General features: G+C 34.6%; 1 protein-coding gene across 6 annotated transcripts in view; it reads left to right on the forward strand.

The window, feature by feature from the left end:
* Positions 1–204: 204 nt before the first annotated feature.
* The window catches only part of LOC131153027 (uncharacterized), a 76,204-nt gene continuing 63,596 nt past the window's right edge, over positions 205–12,812 (forward strand). For 3 of the 6 annotated variants that reach the window (XR_009136140.1, XR_009136141.1, XR_009136143.1), the window contains exons 1-3: positions 227–985; positions 6,436–6,540; positions 6,630–6,744. The gene's annotated coding sequence lies outside the window, so the exon portion shown is untranslated. Of the gene's footprint in view, positions 986–6,435; positions 6,541–6,629; positions 6,745–12,481; positions 12,599–12,812 lie in introns of those variants that run through there. The other 3 variants (XR_009136142.1, XM_058105043.1, XR_009136139.1) reach the window with 3 other exon arrangements.

Below are 12,812 nucleotides of genomic sequence, written 5' to 3' on the forward strand. Positions count from 1 at the left end.
TATAAATATCCATGCCAACTTGGGGGGGAGTGTTAAGGAATGCCGCATTTCACGACATAAATCGAGTGTTGAGAAATGTCACAATCTGCGGCATGAATCAAGAAATCAAATCATGACTAAAATCACGTAAGAAGAAAAGTCGGCAAATCTTGGTGAGCTGAATGTTCTTTTGCTTTCTTTTGCGTGTTTTCTTGCTAGAAACTTAGATTTGACCGATTGATTGAATAGAACTTAGGGAACAGGTCGCTGGAAATTGCAAGCACTGTTCATCTGAAACTTACCCAGAAAATTACAGTCATGCTCCTAATTTCTAAACCCTAATTTCAAGGCATCATTTCACAACAACTCCTTCATCATCACAGATAGACCCTACCAAAACCCTCTTCCCTGCAATTTCACCTTCACCCCAATTAAGGGTGTTCCAGCCGACCTCCTTCTGAAAGCTCAAATCTGCCAGTATTCTCTCAACACATGACCGCCGCTATTCAACTCCCCAACCCTTGATCTACTGCCTGCCAGTGTTTCATCACTGGAGGAGCCTTGCTGGTGGTGCATGCTCCCCATGTGCCAGCAACCTGCGAGTGGGAATATCCAGACTGTTTTCTTGCTTCCAAAATCGCGAGAAATCGCCTCCAGGCACCACAAATTGGGTTTTCCTTTGAGATTTTGAAGCAAAATTGAGGAATATTTAAGTGCTAGTGCAAGTTATTTCGAGGATAATTTCAGCTTCAACACTGTATTCTGACTTCATTTTGCTGCATTTTGTAGGTTTTTATTTTGTGGAGACTTGAGAAATTGCGGAGTTGGCTTGAGATATTGGACTACCAACACAAATTTCAGGGTTTTGAGGCCATGCCAGCATTCAGATTGACGCCCAGCTACTGTGCTGTTTCTTGAGGATCTGAGAATGGGAAGTTGAGAAATCGCTTGACTTACCTTGAGAATTTGATGGTCAACTCAATTTGTGCTCAAAATCTTTGGCGAGGTAACCAAACTCTCACATTTTCTTGACTAATGTTTGCATGATTAGGGAAAATCTGTGATTGTATAATTCCAAGTTTCTTGTTACCATTTTTTTTTTAAAAGAAATTTTCCCTTTATTTTGTAAATTCCCCTAGTTATATCATTATTGTTCGAATCCTTGTTCATACCTATACCTAGTCATACCTTGTTGTCATGTCATGCGAGACCATGTCAATTCCACATGCACTATGTTCGATAGCTTCATGTTTGTGCATCCTAGTAATGTTAGGATTTATATCACTTGTAGTAGTCCAGTCTTTCTCAACATCATTGTACCATATTGCATTACCCATGGTTACCAACAAAAATGTTGAAACTACTCCCACTGAACTTGCATTGAAATAATACCCAATCTTTGTCTATCCAATTAGACACTCTTCATGAGTTAATGAATGGAAATTTTGAGCACTTTGCACAATAGTTTGACCAAGCCATGAAGTTGTTAGGTAAATGCCCTGTTAAAAGATATAGAGCCACCAGTTAGGCACCCTAATGAGTCCACATATTAAGTAGGGTCGACCTAAGGTATTCTCCAAAAAGACTAGTAGACAAATTTAGCCCCTCTAGCCTCAAGTCAATCTAGGGTCTAGGCTTGAGGAAGATTACCTCAAGAAGTTTAATGATGTAGGGTATCAACCTAACCCTAGGCAGGCTCCGTATTCCCCTAGGAAAAATTGGGAGGACTATGGAGATGCTTCGAAAAGGGTCAAGGTAGACATGCGTGCCAATGATGAAAAATTAGATCCAAGCTCCTTTAAGATTGGATGGTAGAGATAAATGATTTCTTTAATGGTACTATCTATGGGGTGAGAACAAAGTTTGGTTTGCCAAGATGAAACTAGTAGGACCAGCAAAGAAGTATTTTCAAACTGTGCAAAAAAACACTAGAATAGTTAGGTGAACCTCCTATTACCTAGTGGGAACTGGGAAGTGATAAGACAATGATTGAAAGAAAAGTATATCCCTCCTTCCTTTAAGGTCTAATTGTTCAATGAACTTTTAAACCATAAATAAACCACTATTGTAGCCGGCTATATTGATCATTTTAAGGAGTTGATGCTTAAAAGTGATATTGTTGACGTCGTACCTTATAGTATGGTTAGGTTTGTGAATGGTAATAAGGAAGATATTGGCAAGAGGTTGAATTGTTCTCTCCAGAGTCTTTAGAGGTAGCTTATCAAAAAGCTCTTGCCATTGAACAGTACCTCAAAAACTCTTGTAGGTATTTATCTCAGGTGAGTGAGTCTCGTCATTCCAAATCCTTTTTTCAATCTAAGTCTACCATTCCTCAATCTACCCCTAGAGAGAGTTCTGCAAATCAAATAGATTCACGTCATGTTGTTTGCTTTAGTGGACCTAGTATTCCTCAACCTAGTTGCTTATATGTGCAATGTCATCATTGCCACACTAGAGGTTACATAGTTGCCTGTTGTCTCCAATGAGCCTTAGCTTTAGAGCATGAAACTAATAACCTACTTGCCTGATTATAAGGATCAGGTTGTAGATGCTATTAAGTACTCGGGAGATGAGGGTGAGCTTGTTGATTATTTTGAGGAGTATGATTACCATGTTATTGTGGTTATGTGTGTCTTATCTGCTGCCATGGATAGTGAGATGTGGAAACTAACCACTATTTTCCACACTTTCATTCGTTGTGGAGATAGTACATATAAGTTAGTTATTGATGGGGGGTAGTAGCATGATATGGTCTTAAAGGCTACTCTAGGAAGATTGAACTTTGGGGAGAGCCAAACCCTCATCCTTTTAAGGTGAATTGGGTAAACAAGATAAATCTACTAGTTACCGAGAGGTGTCTTGTACCCATCTAAATGGAAGATTATAAGGATGGGGTCTATTATGGTGTATTACCAATGAATGGAGCCTATCCTATTAGGGTGACCATGGTTATTTAATCACGACGTAACCAATCATGGCAGGGAGAGCACTTATATGTTTAGGCACATTGATAAGAATATCATTTACACCCCTACCAAGCCAACTAAGTTATGGAACAAGACAACCCTTTAAGTCTCAATTCAAAGAAGCATTCACTTGCTTGATCTATTGATCATAGGGCTTTTGAGCGAGAGAGTTTAGAAAACAAGTATATTTTAGCAATCATTTCTCGAGAGGTTCCTTCAAAGGATCGAGAGTTTTCATGTGATTACCCACCTAAGGTAGGAGAGTTGTTGGTTAAGTTCTTTGATGTTGTGCCCAACGAGTTACCTACTGAGCTATCATTTATGCGAGATATTCAGCATGCCAGAGGTCTCATTCCAGGTTCACAATTACTTAACTTGCCTCATTATAGGATGAACCCTAAAAAGCGTGCTGAATTGAATAAGCAGCTAGGAGAACACCTTGATAATGGCTTTGTGAGACATAGCCTTAGTCCTTGTGCAATACTAGCTTCTTTAACTCCAAAAAAAGGATGGATCTTGGAGGATGTGTGCGGAATATAGATTCATCAACAAAATCACCATCAAGTATTGGTTCCCTATCCCTGGACTTGAGAACATGCTTAGCATGCAAGTTGGCTCTAGTTGGTACTCCTAGATTGACTTGTGCAGTGGGTATCCCACATTGGTTGCACATGGGAAGGGAATTAGTTTCCCTTCCTATAAATACCAACTCCACCCCCTCCTTTTCAGCCTTCAACTTTACAAGCTGGGCCCATGTTTTGGGCATGGGTTGTAGGCCCAAGGCTCAAAATTTTTTTATAATTTAAAATTTTAAAAACTAAAGTTTAACCAAATCAAATTAGAAAATCGGCAGTTTACGGTTCGGTATTGGTTTATGAAATTTTAAAATCGAAAATTTTGGCTCGGTGTTCAGTTTTGTTAATAATCGAACCGAATAAAAACGATTGCAACCCTATTGTCAATAAGCATGATTGTAGATATTGAACTTGTCGAATCTGAAAGTTTTGCCTCAACATATGATGAAGAAATGTCTAAATGTGGGCCTATCTTACCCCCAAGAGCTGACATGCAAATGCAGCCAATACTTAAAGAATCAACAAGTTGGTAGCAAAATGCAGACAACCAATAGGTGGCTAAGGCAAAATTTTCACTTAAGGCTTTCTCTTCAGCAAGTTCTCCCAACTCCTAGCTAGCTACATTTATAAGTGGGGACAAGCTAGATTATGAATCCTTTTTCACAATCTCGCTTGCTGAAAGCTCCTCTAAATCTTAACTAGCAAAATTTGGAAGGGTGGATGAGCTAAAAATTGAAGCGCCTTTGAAAGTGTCTCCAAAGTGATGCCCATTATGATAGGAGAGAGGTCCCTTTGCATTGACTTTTTGAGTCCGATCCCTGTTTTGATACTGACAAAGTACAAGTTACTTATGTGTGTATTTAGTGATTGAACAGGTTATAATTCAACACACACATAAGGTGATTGGCAATGGAAGTCTTGAAGGATGTAAAGACTATACTCTCAGACACATTCCACGATATCAAAAGAGCAAAGAAGAAGAATTATTTGATTTAATTTGTAATGCATTTAAGTTTTTATTATTTTGGTATGTAATAATGCATGCATTTGCATGGTATGGATTGAATGCTCAGATGGACATAGATTGACCTTAGGGACCTAACCACTCATATAAAACCTTTTTCCAAATTGCCTAAATCACACAAAAGGTTTTCAAATTAATTAAGATTCAAAATTAGGGCTTACTTCGGTCAACCGACTTTAGGTTTTCAGGCTTAATTAAAAGCCTTGGGAGACTGACCGATTTATGTGTTATAGCCCTCGGTCGACTGAACACACTTTTGGCCAAAAAGTTAAATAGTTGACTGAAGCCTTGAGCGACCAAACCAAAAATGAACGTAGCGTCGACAGTCGACCGAATCCTAGTAATTGATTTTTCCACTGTCCCCAGCCGCCCGAACTTATAGTTCAAAATCTCCCTGAGTGACCAAATTGTGAGGTTTGGCAAACAGAACTACTCACTAGGCGACTGAAAGCACAAACAATTGGGAAATCGCCTTGGCCTTAACCGACCGGTCGTTGCCCACATTCAACCAAACCCAAAAATTTCTTTTACTCTTTGTGAGTGTTCGGGTGACCGACCCCAAGGATCGAGCGACCGAACTTCTCGGGTTCATTAAAATTAATAGTGGTAATTAGGGTTAAATTTTAATTAAACTTTTTCATATTCCCCAATAGGTCCTCAACGGTCATATTTTTGAGAAAAACTATAAATACCCCCTCATTTGTTTTGATTAGCAACTTTGATTAGCAAATAATTTTCTCTCAAATATTTTTAATTCCTTGTTAATCAAAGTTCCCCCATACTGATTTCATTGCAAAAATTTTTTCCTTGGGGTAAATTTTTAAACTCTGCTACTCTCTTTCCTTTCATTCTTTTGACAAATCTTTTTGAAAGAAAATATTTTATTTGGACATTTATTTCATTGAAGTGTTTTTAACTCTCTCTTAACTTGCATTTTTTAAAAACATTTTTGAGAGCAAAGCATTAAGTTTCTCCCAACTATTCCTTTGATAAATATTGTTGGAGAAATATTTTATAGGGTTAAATCTTTGAAGTGTTTTATAATATATATCATCTTTCAAAGATTGGAAATCTATTTTAAGAAAAACACTCTTACTCTACTGAGCACATATTTCATATCATATTAGAGTGTGCATTTTATGAGCTTAAATGTGTACATCCCAATTTATTGTTTGAAGCATGTAATATGTACAAAAATGATTTTTATTGTATCGGTTGGGTTCAACCTATAATTGAACTAGAAAGTTTCAACCTCGTAAGTGAGATCGGTTGGGTTCAGCTCGGGAAATTAAATTGGAGAGTCTCAGCCCTATAAGTGAGACAAGTTGAGCTTAGTCTTATAATTGAGTTGGGGTTTTCCTCGCCCCATAAGGAGAGGATGTAAATGGCTTCTACTTCGTCCGTTTAAGTAAGTAGGGATAATGTAATCCTTGAGGGATAAGTCCAAGGCGGGAACGTAGGCTGGTTTGGCTGAACGTCGATAACAAATCTGTCTGTGTGTGTGTGTGTGTGTGTGTGTGTGTCTCTCTCTCTCTCTCTCTCTCTCTCTCTCTTAAATTCGCGCACTTTAATTTCCGCATGTGTATGATTTCATTTTTCGTTATAATTATTTGCATGCACACCTTTATTTTAAATGAGATGTGTTTCACATGTATGCTTTTTTTTTTTTATTGTTTTATTAATTTACTTCCACACGTGAAAATGGGATATGATCTGTGGTGAATTGGCGTAATTTTTTAATTTAGCCAAAATATTTTTAAAACCCAATTCACCCTCTCACACCAATTCTAACACTTTGCAAATTTCTCAAACAAAATTATGCAAGATAGACCTTTAAGTCCTCGATTTGATTTAGCTGTGGATAATTCACTAGCAATTGTGAATGACACAGAAGATGAACAACCTGCATGTATTCACCAAGAATCTGAAAATGATGAATTAATGGCAAGCCATCATGACGAAGAAGTTGCTGAGCAAAGATTAAGTTGATCATAAGGTGCTTATCTTGTTCTCTAATTGGGGGTTATGCAGTGTTTATTTGCATCTTATTGATGTCTACCTACATGCGTGTGTATATTTTGTTAGAATTTGGAAGAGGCATGTAATAAAGCAAGTGGATTTGTGTAAGCAAAGACAGTCAGCTGCAAATCCTGCTCTTAATTTCCTATCATTGGGCCCACCTATTCAAAAGGATAAATATGTAAGTACTTCTTCTTCTTTCTTCTTTTTTCCTTTGATTCTCTTCTTTTGTAATAACGTGATTAGCATCCCTTGTGGATCTTGTTTATTGCTCTCTGGCTTTGTTTGAACACAAAGATGAAAAAAAAAAAAAATCGTATTAAACTAAAACAAGTGAACCTTTTTTTTGACCTCATCTTCTTCTCCTCTTTTAACAACAACAATGACGACGACGATGACAAAAAGCCTTATGTTCCACTAGGTGGGGTCTGCTACATGAATCCTTCCCCGCCAATTCACCCGATCTCAAGTGTTTTTCTCTTTTAGACTAAGGACTATTAAATCTTTCTTCACTACCTCATTGCAAGTTATTTTAGGCCTACCCGTACCCCTTTTCATGTTAGAAATAATGACTAACTCACTCCTCCTTACAAGTGCTCTACTAGGCCTGCGTTTCAAATGCCCAAACCATCTAAGCCGCCCCTCTTTTATTTTATTTTCAACTGGTTCTATACCTAAAAATGTTAAACCACTCATCCACCTTAACATACGCATCTCAACAACTTTCATTTTTTGTACATATTGTTTCTTAGTTGCCCAACATACTTAACGATAAAGCATAATTGACTTTATAGTTGTCTTATAAAATTTCCTTTTAATTTTAAGGGTATTCTACGATCATACAACACACCTGACGCACTCCTCCATTTTAACCAGCCTATCTTAATTCTATGTACTACATCTTTTTCAATTTCCCCTTTAGCTTGCATAATGGATCCAAGATATCTAAATCTAGCAATGCTATTAATCTCTTGATTATCTAGTTTAATCTTCTCTCTATTGCTACTCCTTACATTACTGAAATTACATTTCATATATTCTGCTTTATTACTACTTATCCTAAACCCTTTAAACTATAATTTGGCTCTCCAAAGTTCTAGCTTAGATTCCACTCTACTTCTACTATCATCAATCAACACGATATTATCTGCAAACAACATACACCATGGGATCTCATTTTGGATATTCCTGGTCAATTCATCAATTACTAAAGTAAATAGATAAGGACTCAAAGTAGAACCTTGATGTACACCTATTATGATTGGAAACTCTTTAGAATTGCGTCTTATGGTCCTAACACTAGTCACTACTCTATTATACATATCCTTAATAACCTCTGTATATCTACAGCAAACTTCCTTCTTTTCTAATACCACCAAAGAACTTCCCTAAGTACTATGTCATAAGCTTTCTCCAGGTCAATAAAAATCATATGCAAGTCCTTTTTATTTTCCCTAAACTATTTCATTAAACTTCTTAAAAGATAAATAGCTTTTGTTGTTGATCTTTCAGACATAAAATCAAACTGATTTTATGAAATCTTCATTTCTAATCTTATTCTATGTTCAATTACCTTTTCCCATAATATCATTGTATGACTCATAATTTTAATTCCACAATAGTTATTATAGTTTTGAATACCGCCTTTGTTTTTATATAAATACTTTTCCTCCATTTTTCTGGCATTTTCTTAGTTTTTCTAATAATGTTGAATCGATTAGTTAACCAAATAATTAATTTATCCCTGAAAATTTCCAAACTTCTATTGGTATTTTATTTGGTCCTATATATTTGCTACTTTTCATCTTTTTTAATATCATCTTAACTTCAAGGACTCTAATTTTGTGTGTAAATCTCCTATTTTTAGTCTTCTCCTCATTTGTCATTTCCAAGTTCAATCTTTCATTTTGGTTTTTATTAAACAACTTATCAAAGTATCTCCACCACCTCTCTTTTATGTCTTCTTCTCTAATTAAGACTTTATCATTCTTGTCCTTTATACATTTTACATCACTTAAATCTTTACATTTTCTTTCTCTAGCTCTCATAAGTCTATAAATGTCTCGTTTTCCTTTTTTTGTTTCTAGTTTTATTATATAAAGTATCATAAGCTTTTTGACTTCATTGATAGTCTTTTCTCCTTTTTTTTTTTTTTGTATTTTTTCTTGCTTCTTTATATTTTTCAAGATTTTCTATATTTATACAAGTTTTCCATATTTTATACCAATTTGTTTTTGTCTTAAAAACTTTTTGGACTTCTTGATCCCACCACCAACTTTCTTTACTACCATAGTCTCTTCCTTTGGACTCACCTAAGAAAAAACTCTTTTGCTATCCTTACAATAGAATTTGCCTTTTATTTCAAATAGTATTTGTATCAACCTTATTCCCTACTGTCCAATCACACTCTTTGTTCATTTTATCTTTAAATTTTACTATATTATCTCCCTTCAAGTTCCACCATCTAGTCATCTTTTTCTTCCACCAACAGTCGCTTTGGCCAAGTGGTTGAGGCATATGCCTACTAAGTACATGGGGTTTTCTCGCGCGAGTTTGAATCTCTCAGGCATCGCCTTTTATTTTAAACTCTGCCTGTGATGCACTTAATGTGCAATTTTTTTCACACATAACTGGTCCCAAGCCTGGGTAAAGGAGGAGGATTGCGTTAGGTAGTTGACAACTAGCATAAAATTTGTCAGATCACTATGATATAAATCCTTACCAAATATTTGTTGGGGTGTCCCTTACGAGTGACGTGTTGTACTTCTACCATCCGGGTGTAGAGAAAAGTGTGTGAGGGTGGGCTAGGTCGTTGACTTGAAACAACGCACCGTGTTGGCGCCCGGGTATGGTGTCAAATATGTTAAGGTTCCTACATCATTCTAGACGTGGCAGGTAAATACGTTAGTTCAGGAAACTAGGATTAGATTAGCAACTTGGAATATAGGGACACTTATGGGTAAAAGCATGGAATTGTGGACACAATGATCAGAAGAAGAATTAATATAATTTGCCTTCAAGAAACTAAGTGAGTGGGAAAGAAAGCTAGATAAATTGGTAAATCGGGATTTAAACTTTGGTACACTGGAAAAGAAAAACATGAGAATGGAGTAGGAATTATTATAGACAAAAAATTAAAAGATAGCGTTGTTGATGTAAATAAAGTAGGGGATAGAATTATAAAAATCAAGATGGTATTAGGACAAGAGCTAATAAATATCATTAGTGCTTATGCTCCTCATGTCGGCTTAGCAGATCTTAAAAGACAATTTTGGGAAGATATGGATAGGATTATACAAGGCATACCCGGGACTGAGAAAATATTTACAAGAGGAGATCTGAATGGACATGTTGGAAGGGATAATAAAAATTATGAGATGATACATAGAGCATATGGATATGGAGACAAAAATGAGTCTGGGGAGATGATCTTAGACTTCGCTATGTTATATGATTTTAGTATAATGAATACTTGCTTTAAGAAGAGAGATAACACTTAATAACCTAAAAAGTGGACAAAGTAGAAGTCAAATAGTTTTTTTTTTTTTTTAACTAGGAGGGTAGATTGTTTATCATGCAAGGATTGTAAAGTTATTCTAGGTGAAAGCCTAACCACAACATCAAGTCTTAGTGTTAAATATATGTATTAAAAAATGGAAGAAAAATGATAAAATAAACCATTGTAAGAGAACTAGGTGGTGGAACCTAAAAGGAGAAAATATAATAAAATTTAAAAATAAATTGATCAAAGATGGAGATTGAACTATAGAGGATGGGATAAATACAAATACTCTTTAGAGTAGATTAGCTAGCTCTATTAAAAAGATAGCAAAAAAGATTTTAGGTGAATCAAAGGGAAGATTCTTGAAAAACAAAGAAAGTTGGTGGTGGGATAAAGATGTACAAAAAGTCATAAAGACAAAAAGAATTTGGTATAAAACGTGGCAAAAATGTAAAAACAGGGATAACTTTGAAAAGTATAAGGATGCGAAAAAAGATGCAAAAAATGTCGTTAGTGAAGCTAAATACATATCATTTAATAGTTTGTGTGATAGATTAGATACAAAAGAAGGGGAAAGAGATATTTTTAAACTTACTAAAGCTAGAGAAAGGAAGAGTAAAGACTTAGGAAATGTAAAATGTATAAAAAGTGAGGATGATATTGTCTTGGTTAAGGGTGAAGACATTAAAGAAAGATGGCAAAATTACTTTAGTAAGTTGTTTAATAAAAACCAAATAGAAGGCCAAATGAGAAAAAAGACTAAAAATATGAGATTTATTCGTAAAATTAGAGTAAATGAAGTTAAGTTTGCACTAAAAAAGATGAAAAATGGAAAAGGTATGGGACCAAATAACATCCCAATTGAAGTTTGGAAATGTTTAGGTGATAACGGAATTATATAGTTAACTAATTTATTTAATACAATTATAAAAACTAAGAAAATGTTAGATGAATGGAGGAAAAACACTTTAATACCTATATACAAAGATAAAGGAGATATTCAAAATTATAATAACTATTGTGGAATTAAACTTATGAGTCATACAATGAAACTATGGGAAAGGATCGTTGAACAAAGATTAAGATTAGAAATAAAGGTTTCAGAAAATCAATTTGGTTTTATGCCTAGGAGATCTACCACAGAGGTTATATCTTTTAAGAAGATTAATGGAAAAGTTTAGGGAAAAGAAGAGGGACTTGCATATGATATTTATTAATCTTGAGAAAACATATGATAGGATACTTAGGGAAGTTCTATGGTGGGTTTTAGAAAAAAAAAAAAAGGTGTATGTAGTAGGTATACTGATGTCATTAAGGATGTGTAAGATGGAGTAATGACTAGCATAATGATTATAGATGGAGAAACTAGAGAATTTCCAATTATCATAGGTGTACATCAAGGATCTGCTTTGAGTCCTTATCTTTTTGTTTTAGTGATGGACTAACTGACTAAGAGTGTTCAAAAGGAGGTTCCATGGTGTATGTTATTTGTAGATGATATTGTATTAATTGATGAAATTAGAAACGGAGTAGAGGCTGAGTTATAATTATGGAGAGATGCTTTGGAATCTAGAGTCTTTAAGATAAATAGAAATAAGATAGAATACATGAAATGTAATTTTAGTAATGATATGAGGAATATTGGAGATAAAGTTAAACTTGATGATGAAGAAATAAATAGCACTTGTAGATTTTGATACCTTTGATCTATTATGCAAGCTGAAGGAGAAATTGAAGATGATGTAATGCATAGAGTTAAAGCATGTATGGTAAAATGGAGAAGTACTTCAAGTGTGCTCTGTGATTGTAGGATACCCTTAAAATTAAAAGGGAAGTTTTATAGGATAGCTATAAGACCAGTTATACTATATGGATCGGAATGTTGGGCGACAAAGAAACATAATATCCAAAAAGTAAAAGTTGCTGAGATGAAAATGTTTAGATGGATGAGTGGTATAACATTAAAAGATAAATTAAGGAATGAACATATTCGTAGTAAGTTAGGTGTAGCTCCTATAGAAGATAAGATAAGGGAGGGACGACTCAGATGGTATGGACTGTAATAACCTGAAAAAGAATATATATATATATATATATATATTAAATTTAAAAAAAATAAAATTATTAATCAATTAATTAATTAAACATTATTAAATTAATTAATTAAATAAACAAATAAAAGGAATAGTATGGAAAAGAAAAAAAATTGAAATAAAGATATATATATATATATATATAATACTAAAATAATATAATGAATGTATTAAATGTAATAGGATGGATTGGATTACAATTTGAAATCCATTTCCATCTTCTTCAAGAGTTGTCTCTCTGCATTTTATTTCATTTTACTTTTCTCTCTCAGTTTCTTATTTCTTTCCTCGTCTCCGTCTCCCTTTCACCTCGATTTTCTTAGCCAAATGTGCATCAATCGGAAAAAGGAAGGTACTGTTGGGTTCCATTCTCTGCCACCTTCGATTTAACCAAAGCGGATTTTTCATAAGAACATCATAAGCACCACTCCTGTGGTAAGGTAACATTTCTCTATTTTCTCAATTTCTTCTTAAATTTGCAACTAAACCGACAATCAGGCACTACCAGAGGGTCCTGATCTCGATCGTCATCATTTTGACCAAAGTAAATTTTTAATTTAGATTTCCTAGGCATTACTCCAAAGTGAGAGTGAGATTTAAAGAATTAAGTAAATTAATTATATTTGAGGGTATAATTATTTATTTGAAATTTAT

The sequence above is a fragment of the Malania oleifera genome, chromosome 4 (genome assembly GCF_029873635.1).
Source record: "Malania oleifera isolate guangnan ecotype guangnan chromosome 4, ASM2987363v1, whole genome shotgun sequence".
NCBI classification, from domain to species: Eukaryota; Viridiplantae; Streptophyta; class Magnoliopsida; order Santalales; family Ximeniaceae; genus Malania; species Malania oleifera.